Below are 14734 nucleotides of genomic sequence, written 5' to 3'. Positions count from 1 at the left end.
CTGCAAATACAGTGATCCCTCAACTTACAATGGCCTCAACATACAATAGTTTCAACATACAATGTTTTTTTCTGGACCATCGTAACTTGAAACCAGACTCAACATACAATGTACAGATACCTGTCACAACTGGAGGAACTGACCAATCAGAATGGGCATTTTACTGGTAAATCACCTGTATTACTGAAGTACAAGCAGTGACTGGCTGTCTGGTAGCGCCCCCAACAGTACAGGGAGGAACTACAAGTTCTGTACTACTCCTTACCTGTGCCAGGGTTAGCTGTTCCTTTGGACACCAAGTAAGGGCGGCTCCATTTAGGACACTGTGTGTACTGTATAGGACCCTGAAGAAGCTTCTGTCTGCTACATAAGCCATTGTTTCCCAACCAGGGTGCCTCCAACTGTTGCAAAACGACAACTTCCAGCATGCCCGGACAGCCGTTGGCTGTCCGGGCATGCTGGAAGTTGTTGTTTTGCAACAGCTGGAGGCACCCTGGTTGGGAAACACTGACATAGACAGTGATTTACAGCTCCCTGCAGATCTTTATTACTTTTATATGTAAGGATTTGCTTTATCTATATTAGTTATCTACTTAATTTTCTTTAATCCTCACTTTTTTTCACATCTATTTTTGGATGACATTTTGGTGGCTTCAGAACCAATTACCAGGTTTCCATAGAGTTATGGTCTCAACATACAATGGTTTCAACATACAATGGTCGTCCCGGAACCAATTAATATTGTAACTTGAGGGACCATTGTATAGTAAGGGTTTATTCACACGTGCGGTATCCTGCACAGATTTGATGTGCAGATTTGATGTGCAGGATTTGAAGCTGCGCTCAGTCATTTAGTTTACATTGACATCTGCAGCAGAAAATCCCGGGCATCAAATCTGCGCAGAATACTGTACGTGTGAATAAACCATAATGGAGTATAAGCATGGATGGAATAGGCATAAGGCTATCCTTTACATAAGATGGAGATGGGTATATAGCTATCATTCATATAGGGTAGGGACAAGGACAATTCATAAGTATTTTGACTAGATGGGCCAAATGGCTCTTATCTGCTGACACATTCTATGTTTCTATCTATGCATGAGAAATAATTTGACACTAAAATTACTAAAATGGTTGTCTGGGTAGCAGAAAATACATTATCTTTTCTGTCCCCCAGCACCCAATTCCATCCTCCCTATGACTCCAATATATACCTTCCGAGACACGAGGGGGTACATGATCATTGCGTGCAATGGAAACAATGGCCACACATAATGGCTAATAGGATGTGGCCAATATTGTAGCAACATACTGCAGCCACAGGTCAGTGTGTGCAGGCTTCACCCATCCCCTCTCACCTTAGAAAAGAGGTGGAGAGGGTAGAATTGAAATTATTACATTTTAATAGTTGGGACATTTACGCACGCGGTGGTACCACATATGATTATTTTTCTTTCATTACATTATTTTATTTCAAAAATCGGAAAAAGGGGGGATTAAAATTTTTATTGGCGGGGGACTTATTCACATGTATTCTCATATTTTTTTTACCACTTTTTTTTTTAGCCCCCTTAGGGGGCTATACAATGCAATCTTTTGATTGCATACACTGTTCAATGCTATGCCATAGCTGCTGCGCAGGCATGGAGCAGTAGATCGCCGAACAGATGACGAGGAGGCAGGTAAGGACCCTCCCCTCATCCAGTAAGCTGATCGAGACATCGCGATCCTTTCGCAATAGTCCCGATCAGCTCCGCTGAGCTGCCGGGATAGTTTTACTTTCAGTTTAGATGCTGCAATCAACTTTGATCGCTGCATCTAGAGGGTTAATGCCAGGCATCGGCCCGATCGGCGGTGCCAGGCATTAGCCGTGGGTCCTGGCTGCCCGTAGAAACTGGGACTCACGGGGTTTAACCCGTTTTCCGCTTGTGAGAATGGTTTAATCCCCGTTAGCAGGATCATGGCGTACAGGTATGCCCTCAGTCCTTAAGGACTCGGGAATGGGGGTGTACCCATACGCCCTGCATCCTTAAGGGGTTTATTTTTGTTTTTATTTTGCCTATATCATGCACACTTACAAGTCCATACTGCCCCATATTCTTCATTCAAGCGCAGCTGCAGCTAAGTGTTTCATTACCCTAACTTCTGATCACCAGTCTAATTCTCTCCAAATCTTCCAGTGCTTAAAGTTTTGTTTTTGTTTTTTTGCTTATATAGTGCAACATAGAGAATAATGAGAAGGTTTTTGTGTATGCCTTTTGCTTACTTCTTTTTGCTGATAAAGCATGCAAGGGAAAGGCTGATCGTCAGTGTAACAAAATAGAAGGTTGTAGCAGTACTCTTGGTCAAAAAATGGAGGTTCTTAGCACACTTTTGATCAAAAAGTGTCCCCCATCCACCACGCGGGGGTGGCCTCTTGTCAGATGGGACCCTAATATGCTTAATCCACTCACCTCTGCTGGGCATATGGCCTCTGACTGGGTGACATGCAGGATCCACTATCAATTTAAAAACCTCCTGTGAAACAGGGAGGGGTGCACGGCTAGAGAGGGTGCCACTCCCCCTAACTTGCAAAGCAAAAACACAAAAAAGAAAAATAGCCTGCACAACTATCCAATACATAGGTGCACTCTGCTGTGGCAAATGCAAAGTATACAAAAAAGAAGGTTGCAGTAGCACTCTTGGTCCAAAAATGGAGGCTCTTAGCGCACTTTTTGATCAAAACGTGTCCCCCATCCATCACGCGGGGCTGGCCTTTTGTCGGATGGGACCCTAACATGCTTAATCCACTCACCTCTGCTGGGATTATGGCCTCTGACTGGGTGACATGCAGGATCCACTATCAATTTAAAAACCTCCTGTGCCCAGTACATCACTCTGCAAGTAAGCAAAATAATAAGCGAAGCGGAACATTGCTGCAGCCGACCATTAGCTGAGCTGCAGTGTTGCATGTCGGCCCCCAGAAGAAGCAATGAGACTGCACCGATCCCCAGAGGAACTGCAGGAGTACTGAAGGTGAGTAGATGTTCATTGTTTTATATACTTCAAGATTGCCTTGCTTCTAAAATAGAAAAAAAAACTCTCACTGCATAATTCCTTCAAATAAAAATCTGCTGGTGTAAGATGCACTGGATGTATGAAGAGGCCCAAGCCTCCTAATACATGTAAAGCAGCTCTCTCACTGACCAGACTTAGGAATCATCTCCAGCTATGAGAAGGAATAGGTTTCTGTGATAATAAGGAGGCAGGTATGGTCTTCTGCTAAGCAGTACATCCTTAATAAAGTCTCCCGGTAGTGTTTTGTAGTGTGTTTTAAACCCATAAAAGATCATTTGAAAAGATGCATGTAAAATTGTGTACCTTTTATTAAAAATAGGTCTGTGGTCTGCACTTTTGATCAATAATAATGATTCGATTTGTTAGTTGAGTAATGAGTTTTAACACCGCACGTGCATTCTGAAAGATGTTAGGTGCAATAGCCATTTCACTGGGAAATGTTTGTACTCACAGGTGACGTCTTCTCTGCTCTGAGTTGTTCACTTTCCTTTTCTTTACCGGCCAGACAACCGTGAAGACTTTTTCTAGCCACAAAACGATAGTGAAAATAAGAAATTATGTCCCAAACTGTAAACAGAAAAGGTACCCCCTGTTTGTATTCCACTCCTTAACAATGCCCCCCACAAAAAAAGTGCCCTAATTGTACATTTCAAAGCGCAACTACAGCTGTAGCAGCTTCCCCGTTTCCTCCAATGCACTTCAACATCACTAACAAGCATTTCAAAGCTCTCCATGTACCTCCTATCTACCCCACATAACTAACAGGCATCCCACAGCTCCCCATCTACCTTCACTGACCCTAATCTCACCTTAAAAAGCATTCTACAATTCCCAATGTACCTCTAATGCGCCCCAACATCACTGGCAAGCATTCCACAGCTCCCCATGTATCTCTTTAGACCCCCACATAATTAACAAGCATTCCACAACTCCCCACGTACCTCCAAGCCCCCCCCCCCCCCCCCCACATTAGCATGCAGTTTCTTATATTCTTCCATTCCTCAACAAACCACTTACAAGCATCCCTATATGGAGATGCTATAATGTTTTATACCCCCCCCCCCCCTCCAAAAAATACATAAACATGGGTATATATACTCCTCAAAATAGAAATTGCATGAACAAGAACAAAAAGTTTTGGAATTATGGAAATGACACGATCAATGGACCAATAATAGAAAATATAAACCAAATTTTCAAAACATCTTGATGTATTCAGTATTAAGTATGAGCATCATGCACAAAAATACATGCACTTCAATGAGGTTATTAATGGTCTTATTGTCTGAGCTATGTGATGCCATGCTTAATGCACTTGCTGGCAGCTCATTTACAATGGGAGACAAGTCTGGAGACTGCTCAAATTAGCAAGAGGAAATGCAGCCTGTAGTTGTCGCATTAAAAAAACGGCTCCTGGGACACGTCAGGAAAATGCTGAAGTGTTAGGGTTCCCAGAATGAAGATTAGAAGTGTCAAGCTACTGTACATTGTGAGACTCTACACCAAAATCACTGGAATAGGACAGTGGGATGTTCCCTTGTGAAGGCCTCTTCATGGGGTTGCCCACCAATCTCCTGCTTTCTTTGCATCCAAGACAAAAGTTGTACTCGTTGCTGAAGAAGATAGACCACCATTCCAGTCTCTATTGCAGGCTTGCTCTCACAGTTTACACCAGTGTAGTAAAAAGGATACAACATTTTACTAGACTGCATAACACCTTTAAGGCTTCAGTTTGAGGATTGATAACTGGCACGTTGATGAAAAGGATCCAATTTCTGAGGTTTCATGTGGCTGAAAAAATATGCTAGGCTATGCCCATCCCACCTACCACAGATATGAGATAGGAGCTTGAGAATTTAATCATTTGCAGGGGTAGAAAACCTGGGCTGCAGACCGGAGTAAAGATAACCTCGATTATGCCTCCTTCACACACTTCTTTCAGATATTTTTTTATTGGTGACAATGATATTTAAACGTTCTGCCACACTAAATTGTGGCAGAAGTCTATGGGGGACATTTATCAAGGTATTTAGAGCCTTTTTTTTTTTTTTGCTTACTCTTGGGGTGCACAAAAATTTGCACTTTTGCGACTTTAGTGGGTAAGCAAAAAGTTAAAAACAGCCTTACCTAAGCAATTTTCACTTTGCAGTGGTCACGAATTTATGATGTGCGAAAGTAGTATGTAGGCAAAAAAAAGAAAAGAAGAAAACCCTCTAAAAAAAATCACAAATCTGCTCCAGGTCTGACCTGAGCAAAATTAAAAAGCCGCAAAAAGTCTCACAAAAGTCTCAGCTTTGACTTTTTTTTCTTTTGCTTATGTGCTTCAAATTTATCAACCCCCTGTGATAGTATGATAAATATGTAGCACATAAGCAAAACTAAAGCAAAAACAAATGTCTTCAGAACTTGCTTAAAAAAGCAAACAATGATAAATGATAAGTTTTTTTTCCGAAACAACCGCATTTCCTGTGGTTAACAGTTGCAGCAAGAAAATGTTATATGACCACTATGTTTGACTATACCCTTTAGGCTGGGTTCACACTGCATTTAGGGCTTTTGTCACAGGTATACCAACATATCATGTAGTGAATAGTGTTGAGCGGCATAGGCCATATTCGAATTCGCGAATATTCGTGAATTTATGGACGAATATTCGCGAATATTTGCATATTCGTTATATTCTCGTTTTATTTTCGTATATGTAAAAATTCGTGTTTACGAAAATTAGCATATGCAAAAATTAGCATATACAAAAATTAACATAAGCGAAAATTCGCATATGCAAAAATTCACACACTAGTCTCACACAGTAGTATTGGAGCCTTCTTTACACCACACGAGCTGGAAGCAGAGAGGGATGATCACTGTGATGTGTACTGTGAAAAAAAAAAACAATATTCGTAATTACGAATATATAGTGCTATATTCGCGAATATGCGATATTCGCGAATAAAATTTGCATTGCGAATATTCGCGAGCAACACTAGTAGTGAAGAGCAGCTAATGTCAATGGAATGAAGTGACTAGTGACTCCTTCAGACCATATACACTATTTTAAATATACTGGGCAATCCAGCAGCAATGCAATGCGCTTTTAAGTCCACTGAATATAGCGTAAATGGCCAGAACCAAGTCACTGGGTGACCCCGTTTAGGTCATTGAAATGAGTGACTGGGTAACTCCTCACTGCTACAGTATAATTAGGCATCCTGTTCTCGGCAAGATGTTGTCAGAATTCTTCACGCAATGTGAATCCATCCTTGCAGGGAAAACTGTGAGCCCTGTTCTACTCGCTACTCCCCCAACCCCCCCCCCCCCCCACCGAAGCACTGCATATGGAACAGACAGCATACAAAAAGGACAACCGATGCATACAGCCTAGCAGAATCTCACTCTTTGTGGTATCGACATCTCAAAGTTCATAGTTTCAGCTATTTCAACCGATCAGGTATTTCTTGTGTTGCAGACTGAAAAAGTACCTGATCAGCCTTCTTGTGTGGCGGCTAGAAGCAGTACCTGGTTGGTATGAAACAGCTGTTGCCTTTCTGCGTCCCCCACTCTTCTTTCTGTCTCCCCGCTATACCATTTGTATCATTGTATGTGAGATGAACAATAAACGACCAGGATCCTCACAGTTGGTGAGTGCTTTATCCTATTTTTTCTACTGGGATACTGTACACTTCATTCTAATACTGCAATCATAGCAAAAAAGTGGGCAGAAAGAATAGCTGTTTCCCATGATCCTATGCTTCCTCAAGCCTAAAAACAAACTGTGTCTGTACATCATTATGAACACGGCTTATGTCGTCACCATGGCAACAGGCAACATATACAACATTAAAAAAACTACCCGTATATACTCGAGTATAAGCCGACCCGAGTATAAGCCGAGACCCCTAATTTCAACCCAAAATCCCAGGAAAAGTTATTGACTCGAGTATAAGCCTAGGGTGGGAAATACATCATCCCCCCTGTCATCATCCAGACCCGTCATTAACATCCTCATCATCATCACCGCCTATCATCATCCAGACCCTCATCATCATCACCTGTCATCATCCCCTTGTCATCATCCCACACATCCCCCCTTCATCATCCCCTTGTCATCATCCCCACCCCCCTTCATCATCCCCTTGTCATCATCCCCACCCCCCTTCATCATCCCCTTGTCATTATCCCCACCCCCCTTCATCATCCCCTTGTCATCATCCCACACACCCCCCTTCATCATCCCCTTGTCATCATCCCCATCCCCCTTCATCATCCCACACCCCCCCTTCATTATCCTCTTGTCATCATCCCACCCCCCCCCCCCCCTTCATCATCCTCTTCTCATCATCCGCCCTCCAGCCATCCAGCCATCGACTGTCCGGGCTTGCTGGGAGTTGTAGTTTTGAAACCTCCGGAGGTCCGCAGGTTGAAGACCACTGCGGCCTTCGACATCATCCCGCCCCCTCTCGCCCCCCTTTAGTTCTGTACAGTACTCACCTCCGCTCGGCGCTGGTCCGGTGCTGCAGGGCTGTCCGGAGAGGAGGTGGTCCGGTGGGATAGTGGTTCCGGGCTGCCATCTTCACCGGGGGCGCCTCTTCTCCGTGCTTCCGGCCCGGAATAGAGGCGTTGCCTTGACAATGATGCAGAAGCACGTTGGCAATGAAGGTACCTCTGCGTCGTTGTCAAGGCAACGTGACTATTCTGGGGCCGGGCCCGAAGCGCTTAGAAGAGGCCTCCCCGGTGAAGATAGCAGCCCGGAACCACTATCCCACCGGACGACCTCCTCACCGGACAGCCCTGCAGCACCGGACCAGCGCCGAGCGGAGGTGAGTACTGTACAGAACTAAAGGGGGGTGAGAGGGGGCTGGATGATGTCGAAGGCCGCAGTGGTCTTCAACCTGCGGACCTCCGGAGGTTTCAAAACTACAACTCCCAGCAAGCCCGGACAGCCGATGGCTGCCCGGGCTTGCTGGGAGTTGTAGTTTTGAAACCTCTGGAGGTCCGCAGGTTGAAGACCACTGCGGGTGGAGAGTTCACTCGAGTATAAGCCGAGGGGGGTGTTTTCAGCACGAAAAATCGTGCTGAAAAACTCGGCTTATACTCGAGTATATACGGTAATAATTTCTATTGTTAAGTGCATTATTCCAGATTATCCATTTTGCTTTTGTCTATCACCAACAGCTTGAGGCTTTTCAATACAGTCATGTCCTGCAAAGTATAAAGATTCGGATTTCCCATGCTTTTCACGTACATGCTGAATTAGGCATGGTGAGCCCACATCTGTACTGCTAGATTTCTAATGCTTTCCAAACCTTTTATACAAGCGGCATATGGGTTTCTCTAAAATCACCACATGGGCAAAAGATAGCATCCACTACAATCAGTCTTTTGGCTTATAAGTTGTTTGACAATATTGGGTGATACCCCGAGGAAATCAAGTACACATTTAGTGCATGTGACTGGGACTGTTTTGTTGGACGGATGTCATTAATTTGACTGGTGTTCAACTAAATGAGGATTATATTTTTCTTTTGTCAAAAGGTCTAAACTTTTGCTTACTAAAAAAAATTCTATAGAGCTGATTTTAAAGGGGTACTCCGGTGCTTACACATCTTATCCCCTATCCAAAGGATAGGGGATAAGATTCCTGATCGCGGGAGTCCCGCAGCTGGGGACACCTGTGATCATGCACACGGCACCCCGTTTGTAATCAGCCCCCGGAGCGTGTTCGCTCCGGGTCTGATTACGGTCGACCGCAGGGCCGGCGGCGTGTGAAGTCACGCCTCTGCCCCCGTGTGACGTCACGCTCCGCCCCTCAATGCAAGCCTACGGGAGGGGGTGTGATAGCTATCACGCCCCCTCCCATAGGCTTGCATTGAGGGGCGGAGCGAACACGCTCCGGGGGCTGATTACAAACAGGGTGCCGCGTGCATGATCACAGGTGCCCCCAGCTGCGCGATTCCCGCGATCAGGCATCTTATCCCCTATCCTTTGGATAGGGGATAAGATGTGTAAGCACCGGAGTACCCTTTTAAGCTTGTTTTATAAAAAGTAGTACACACCTATTTATGTAAATTCTTTGACAAATAGCTAAAAAAAATGTTTAATGAATATAATATAGAAGTGAGCGAAATTACTGATGGTATTAAAGGAGTACTCCGGTGCTCCAGCGTTCTGAACACTCTGTTCAGAATGCTCGGAACCGGAGGCTGTGATCGTGACATCACGGCCACGCCCCCTAGTGACATCACGCCTTGTCCCCTCCATTCATGTCTATAGGAGGGGGCGTGTCAGATGACACGCCCCCTCTCATAGACATGAATGGAGGGGACGTTGTGTGACATCACAAGGAGCATGGTCATGACGTCACCACTACTACCACAGAAACCCTGCAGGAGATATACAGATATGTATATGGTACACATCTGATTTTACCTTTATGTGAAAACCCTTTTAAACAGAGGGTTTAATGGGGTACTCCACTGCTAGATTACGGATAGGGGATAAGATGTCTGATCGCGGGGGTCCCGATGCTGGGGCCCACCGCGATCAGATATCTTATCCCCTATCCTTTGGATAGGGGATAAGATGTCTAGCAGCGGAGTACCCCTTTAAACACTCAGTTTAAAAGGGTTTTCACATAAAGGTAAAATCAGATGTGTACCATATACATATCTGTATTGGAATATGATTGCGCGGTTTTAAGGTAAAATGACCTATATCCCCTGTAGAGTTCTTCTCTCCCATGGATCTGATCCCTGGTTTCCTCTCACTTTCCCACAATGCCTCTTCCTTGCCTACAAAGTAGAGACTAAAGAGCAATATGCAGCTGAACTTAACATGCTCGACTATCACAATAACTGTCTTAAGATGGTGGCGACCAAGCAGGCACATGATGAACTAGTATATTACGTATATCTCTTACATTTTCAGTACTATTTGTAAATTGAAAAAAAAAATACTTTCATTTAATGCATCAGTTTAGACCTATTTATGTTCATAGTAAAACCTCTTTGAAGGAGACAGGCAGCAGAATTAAAGGGAGATCTGATGAAGCTGTGTGATGTGTCTGACCAATGTCATGTGCTACTTTGGAGGATGATGAAAAGGTGACAAAAAATGTTTTGTAATTCCTATAGCAAACAAGCAGATTGCTTCTTTTTTTTCAGAGGCCTCAGGCTATGTTCACACATCGGAACAGAGATACTCCGTGCGGACACTGCGGGGCGCCAGCATAATATGCCGGCACTAGGACCGGACAGAAACGCGCCGTCTCATAGACGGCTATGCATTCCATGCAGAATTCGCACAAAGAATGAACGTGTTCATTCTTTGTACCGACACGGAAAATTGAATTTCCGTGCCAGAAACATCTGGTACGGACTTTCTGCCATGTGCACAGCACAGCAGAACTTCATTGAATTCCATGCCGGATTCCAATGCGGAATCTGGCACGAAAATTCTGACCTGTGAACATGGCCTCAGAGTGTTCGGGCAGCAGTAAAACACATGCCATTAACCCCACAGAATTCCCACGCGTTACAGCTACAGCCAATCTTCCTTCCCTAGACAGTTCTTGAGTTCATGCAATACCAAATAACAGAATTCTGGAAGATATAGTTACAATTTCCCTATCTTTCCCTGTCTGATAAGATTTCGTGAAAGGGCATTAGTTGCTTTTACACCAGCAGCTGCCTAATACTAAATACACACCAGTCTGTTAGCACCCCAGGTGTTGCATATGTCAAGTCAAACCACAGGACGTTTGTCAAATTCTTTTTGGGTGTCTTACATACAGCGATACACGGGGAAAGCCACACTATGTATTCCAGGATACAGACTCTCCTTTACATAAACCATTCAGCAAACGTATACAAGTTTTAAAAATGTAAAAATTGTGTCAAAACAATATGTTTTTTTTCCTAAACAAATTGCCATACACCCAACATGCTGCAATTTTGGAAACTAACCTCAAGCTTTAAAAAAAAAAAAAAAAAAAAAAAGGCCAAAAGAAAAAACATCTGGCATTTCATACTTCCCTCTTGACTCCAAGATAACTTCTGGCTGCAGTGATTATGGCTTTAAAAAAAAAACATACAGCGAGTATGGAATTTTGTGGGGTGTTTTTTCCCCCAAAAAATGCGAAGTAGTATGTTGGCTGAATTTCCACTTTTTGAGACCAGAAATGGAGCCATGAGGAAAGAAATGTAGAAGACCATCCTTTAATATTTCCAATTCATTCTTAATACATGTGGTGAGGGTGGGATGAGGGCAGATGGTATTACCCTAGGGGCAGATGTCATTAACCCCTTATGTTCGTGACACCAGGGCGTGGTTTAACTGCTTCACCACCCGATGGTAGGCCGCTGGATCCTGGGCTAGGCATGGGGGCAAATAATGACTCCGACGCCAAGTTACGGTACAACAGCAGCTTTACTGAGTCAGACAGGTGTAACAGTCTATACAGCTTGGCTAGGCCCAAAGAGGTGACCAGTGACTTCAGAGACCACAGGGCTTGCTGGGGCTTATAGTGGACTTGGACAATTTGGTGCAGGACCACGCTCACTTGAGACAGACTTGACTTGGATTGACTTGACTGAGACTGACTATGACAGACGTTACCCCATTTGTTGCTTACCAAGCTTTGACTTCAACCTGGGGGGTAGTCGACTTGTGGATCCGTGGCTGCGTGATAAACTTTAGGCCTCCTCTGGACTCCAGACACACACTTCTGATTTGACCTTTCTGCACTCAGCTAAGCAGGAACTAATAGCATAAGAGAGTGAGCTAGCTCTACCCAGGGCTTATATGGGGGAGACACTGAGGGGTCCCATAGGTCACTCTTTAGGTCACATGGTCACTGGTACCTTCCTTAGTTACAGTCACATGACAACAGTACTTAAAGGCGTAACACATTTTATGTACAATACACTGGATCACAGCATGAAGTCTGCTGGACAGGACAGCTAGGGTACAGGGGTGCAACTCCTCTACTGGGACACCACATAAACTTATAGCTTTGGCTCAACATTGCAGTGCCAATTTTCAAAAAAACTGCCAAGTGAAATGCAGCCTTACTTGGCCAAATAATGCTCCATCCCCATCTGCTGCCTCTGTGACTATACATACTAGGTCTATCTGGATATTTGGGCGATGCCTTCTTATTACGTGCACGCTCCTGATGCCTTCCTACACAGTTTTGGTGCATGAATTGCATTAAGTGCATATAGCCCTGACTGTCCTGGAACTTTTCAATCTCTAGCCTACTTATTGTCCAAGAGCCCCTAGTGTTCTAATGTGGGCCTCTGCAGACCCCAACTTTTCATGAGCAAAGAGAGAACCCCCTTCAAAAAAGTAACAAATGCCTCGCCCAGATGCCTGATATGAAGGGGAGATTATGAATAAAAATGAATGGGACAGAAAAATGTTATACATAAGCAAGGTAGGCAACAGGGTAGGACTCGATAGTTTTGTCTTCTCATAGAGAGCCACATTCATTTTTTGATATTTTGGTTTTATAATCGGAGGCACACTTTAAATTTACTGTATCTGTTGTTTCCTACTGGAACACCGGATGATTTATGGTTTTATTAACAATAAAGGTTAATATTTTACTTGCAAAACAGATATTTTACCCAGATCAATGATTTAATCAATCTGATTGAACACATTTTATAATGTAACTCTTGGATTTTACATATGTCCTCTGGCCATGCCAACTGTGAATATTTTGTGCCACCTCTCTGAACTGAAGCTAGATTAATTATACATATAAAAGCCATGATGTTTTCCAAAACCCTGAAATGTGCCCCTTTGGAATAAAATCCCAGTGTTCGAGAAAAATGTCATAGTATAAATTAAATGTAAAACAATAGAGAAGACATTTTATTGAAAAATAAAAACCTAACAGGAAAACCATTCTCTACTGACTAATTAGCAGCTATATGAATCAAATTGGATGGTATATAATAAAACATTGAAGACAATTCTACTACAAGGGAATTTCATAAATTCTAATTTCTGACAGTGAAACCTCAGGTTTATATGGAATTTAATACATAAGGCTGATTGGTGCTTTTTTTTTTTTTTTTTTAACTACCACTGTAGCTTAGGAGCCAAAGCCATGAGGTGATCCATCAGGAAGGAGAAGTATATCTTCTTTATTTATATTTCCCATTCTTTTTGAATACACTTCTGGCTTTGGCTCAAGAACTGTAGTGGCAATTTTCCAAAAAAACTGGCTAGAGGAAACAAAGCCTAATACAGGTACACCACTCAATACAGAGGATGGCGGAGCTGGTCTAGTAAGTTTCAAAGTAGCTTGCACACCTGTGTGGTGTCCCAGATTAGAACATATTTTCTATCTGAGCTTTGTTTGGGTGGTTATTGCCCCCAAGGGTTAATCCTAATATGAGTTCTAACATGTTTATTGCAACTGTGCCTTTACCTGCTCTGTAAGAGTTACCGGTAAGTGTTTTTTTCTCAGCAGCAGTCCTCTGCCAATCACGTTAAGCCAGCCCAGCCTCCACCCTAGTACCCATGGGACAGGGAGGGGTCCCGCTAGTAAGTTTAGTCTGGCCTTGGCAGAAGAGATAGAGGATCTCCAACTGCTCCTATACATCTATTGGGAGCAGGCCTCAAGCCTATTTTACCTGTCACCTGTCCTGATCCTGCTGAAGTACTTCCTCAGAGATTCCGCTACCAGGGTGATAACATTGTTTAAGGAGCGCTTTAGTGCCAGAGTCCTCTAGCACTAGGATATAGGGGTGGGCAAACCATCCCCGTGATGAACTTGCATCTGGGGCCCCTCTGCCTGATGCTCTCCAGACGTGAAATCCAGGCTACACCAGATAAAACGAAGGTGAGGAAGAGGGACCTTTCTAGTTTCCTGGGACTGCCCGGTGAAGATGCTAGTGGTATGCCTGACTAAAGGTACCCCGATAGTGAAGTACCCAGTTTGTCTCTGCGTTACCTAGTCAATCCATATGAGATCTAGTAACCCTCTACGAGGAGAGAAAGGGTCAAGCCAGTTCTCACAGAGGTCACAGAGGAAATTTATGGTTCTTTAAAGGGGTACTTCACTGGTCAGCGTTCAGAAGTAAATGTACTGAATGCTGCGTGGGTTGTCCCGCCCCTTGTGACATCACGGTCTTAATGCAAGTCTATGGGAGGGGGCATGATGGCTGACACACCCCCTCCCATTGACTCCCATTGCAGTGTTGGGGAGTTACCCTGACGTCACAAGGGGCATGGCCGACCCCCGCAGGGGGAAAACAGCATTAGGAACATTTACTTCCGAACACTGGTGAGTGGCCTTTAAGCCTCTAGCCTATAGCAACTCAAAGGGGGAAAATAAGCTCCTAAAATCAAGTCAGCAACCAGTTAGTAGGCACAAATCAAGATTGTCCAGTGTCAACAGGCAGTGTAAAGTCAAGCAAGGTCTGAAGTACTACAAGACCCACAATTTCCAGTAAACTGTGACTGCAGCTTCTCACTAAGTTCAATGACATCAGTGTAACCTTGTCAATTCTGTATTGTGATCCTGTCATTTACTCAGTAAACTTAAAAAGTGGTTATCCAAAATCCCTGTATTTTAGGATTTTCCGGCGCTTCCATACCGATTACCACTTCAATTGGAGTTGTGGTAAGTTAGTGAACTCTGTCTACAAGACTACTACCTCCA

The 14734-nt window shown here is 43.8% G+C and overlaps 1 long non-coding RNA gene across 2 annotated transcripts in view; it reads left to right on the top strand.

Annotated features, from left to right (window-relative positions):
• LOC130361899 (uncharacterized) overlaps window positions 1-14734 on the top strand; it is a 105210-nt gene that overhangs the window by 55213 nt on the left and 35263 nt on the right. Inside the window, exon 1 of one of the 2 annotated variants that reach the window (XR_008891195.1) lies at window positions 10054-10160. The exons of the other annotated variant lie outside the window; for it this stretch is intronic. This is a non-coding gene — a long non-coding RNA (uncharacterized LOC130361899). Of the gene's footprint in view, window positions 1-10053; window positions 10161-14734 lie in introns of those variants that run through there. 2 annotated transcript variants of the gene reach the window in all.

Source organism: Hyla sarda, chromosome 3, assembly GCF_029499605.1.
Source record: "Hyla sarda isolate aHylSar1 chromosome 3, aHylSar1.hap1, whole genome shotgun sequence".
In the NCBI taxonomy this organism is placed as follows: Eukaryota; Metazoa; Chordata; class Amphibia; order Anura; family Hylidae; genus Hyla; species Hyla sarda.
The sequence above is the reverse complement of the archived record's forward strand: the minus strand, read 5'-3'. Positions and strand labels throughout refer to the sequence as shown.